This window comes from Lynx canadensis, chromosome A2, assembly GCF_007474595.2.
Source record: "Lynx canadensis isolate LIC74 chromosome A2, mLynCan4.pri.v2, whole genome shotgun sequence".
In the NCBI taxonomy this organism is placed as follows: Eukaryota; Metazoa; Chordata; class Mammalia; order Carnivora; family Felidae; genus Lynx; species Lynx canadensis.
Window position 1 is genome coordinate 83,292,759 of NC_044304.2, and position 2,409 is coordinate 83,295,167.

The 2,409-nt window shown below is 37.0% G+C and overlaps 1 pseudogene; it reads left to right on the top strand.

Moving 5' to 3' along the window:
* The first annotated feature begins 397 nt into the window (after nt 1–397).
* On the top strand, nt 398–1,654 carry LOC115501499 (annotated as a pseudogene).
* The last annotated feature ends 755 nt before the right edge of the window (nt 1,655–2,409 follow it).

Genomic DNA, 2,409 nt, shown 5'->3' on the forward strand with positions numbered 1-2,409 from the left:
AATGAAAATTATTTTTGTCATGTTTATGGTACCTGAGAAAACTTATCATATCTCAAAGCAGATGAATTGGACTCAACTGGTTTAACCAATTTAATCAGGAGTTCTAAAAAAATTTAAAAACAAGACTAGCTAATTGAATGAAAAGAATGATGTCATGTCCAGTTCCCTGTTCATGACTAAAGTTTTAGCCTTGAACTTCTTCTTTGATATATTTGTGACAAAGAACACTCAGCTCAAAAACAAACAAACAAAAAAGACTAGGTAACATTATATGATCTTTCATCTGAACATTGAATTTTATTTTCATACTCTAATAGATATATGCAGGTGATAGAACCATCACCACCATAATTTGATCTATTAAAAATAAATTGAAAAATGTGGAAATATTTGTAACATGTTACAAAGTATTATTATCAGTATTAAAAAGCTTTTACTAATAAGTGAAATATGCAGTCAAAGTTTAGATATAGGAGGCTGGGTGCAGAGAGGCTGGGGCTGTGGCCAGGCGTGGCTCTGCTGGCAGGCGACCGCAGCTGCAAAGAGCTCAGTGTGGCCCCAGCCCCGCCCTGACTGCTTGGACGCAGGTTTAACTTTTTTATTCAGCAAAAATGTGGATTCAGAAAAGCACCCAGGAAGGTTGAACCTAGAAGATCACCGGAACAAGTGGTGAAACATGCAAGAGAAGTGCTTTGATACCTCCTGTAGAAGAAACAGTCTTTTATCCTTCTCCCTGTCCTATAAGGACCCTTGTAAAGCCCTTGTTTTTCACTGTTGGGTTTACAAGGTGTGCATTTCGATCACCTGTCATTTGGCCATATGAATCACTGAAATCCAGGGTCCAGAGTTATTTTGATGGTATAAAATCTGGTTGGTTGGACAGCATAAGACCACAAAAGGAAGGAGACTTCAGGAAGGAGATTAACAAGTGCTGGAATAACCTAAGTGATGACCAGCAGACTGTGACAGGTTTATGTTAGCTTACATGTTTTAGTCATTCAAGGGAAGAGAAATCAAACCAAAAGGTATCATAGCTGCAAATGTTTTTGTATTCTGTTTATAGAGAGTACCTTCTCTACAGCAGACAGTGATCAGATATTTCACATCCAACTCAGCCTCAAAGGTCTTTTGTTCTCCAATGTTGCTGTCAATATTCAGTCATTTCTCCTTGTTTCACATGGCAGCAAATATGTATGTTTTGTGGAGCTTCTCCTCCAGCATAGTGAACATTCTGGGTCAAGAACAGTCCATGGCAGTGTACTTATCTGCAGGCGTTATTTCCAATTTCGTCAGTTATGTGTGTAAATTCGCCACAGGAAGATATGGACCATCACTTGGTGCATCAGGCGCTATCATGACTGTCCTTGCTACTGTGTACACAAAGATCCCAGAAGGGAGGCTCGCCATTATCTTCCTTCTAATGTTCACATTCATAGCAGGGAATGCCCTAAAAGCCATTATTACCATGGACAGAGCAGGAATGATCCTGGGATGGAAATTTTTTGATCATGCAGCACATCTTGGGGGAACTGTCTTTGGAATATGGTATATTACTTATGGTCATGAACTCACGTGGAAGAACAGGGAGCCTTTAGTGAAAATTTGGCATGAAATGAGGACTAACGGCCCCAAGAAAAGAGGTGGCTCCAAGTAAATCTGGGGTTGGATGATGCTGGTGCGTGTGGCCTATGCTGCCTGGAGATCCCCAGGAATACATTGGCCCTGGAGTGACCACATCTTTGCTCCCTACCTGGAAGACACCCAGCATCTAGCTTTCCTAGTATTTTAAACTGTCCCCAGTACATGTCTTACTAGAAAGTGAATTATGACAAAGTCGTGAAGTAAAGGTTTATATCTCTACTTGGTAAAAATAAATAAATAAATAAATAAATAAATAAATAAATAAATAAACAAACGAACAAACAAACAATAAATAAATATTGCAAATAATAAAGAAAAAAGATTAAATAAAGGTACAACATCATTTTTCCTAATAAATTTGTATATATTTAAAAAATGGTAATCCGGGATTTTTGCAAGTATGGGAGAGAAATTGCTGGTGGTGTATAATTCAGCAAATCATTTCTAAAGATTTTGAGTCATGCGGGTATGTATCTAAAATCCAATTTTAATTTGCTGTATTTACTCAAAGGGAATAATTAGGAATATGCCCAAAAAAGGTCTTTTAAAAAATGTGCTTAAAAGGGTAGATCTTATTTACATTTTATTTTTTCTTTCTGTGTTCAGAAGATGGGTATTCTCTGCATTTTTGTCTCTGTTTAATTTTAAACATTGAAACTACAGGATTTTAAAAAGCTGAGCATATGTTCATCATTATGAAATTCTTGTGAGATCATTTATTATGAAACAGTTTTCCTGTGTAGTGACATAGTGGAAGGAATGTGTATT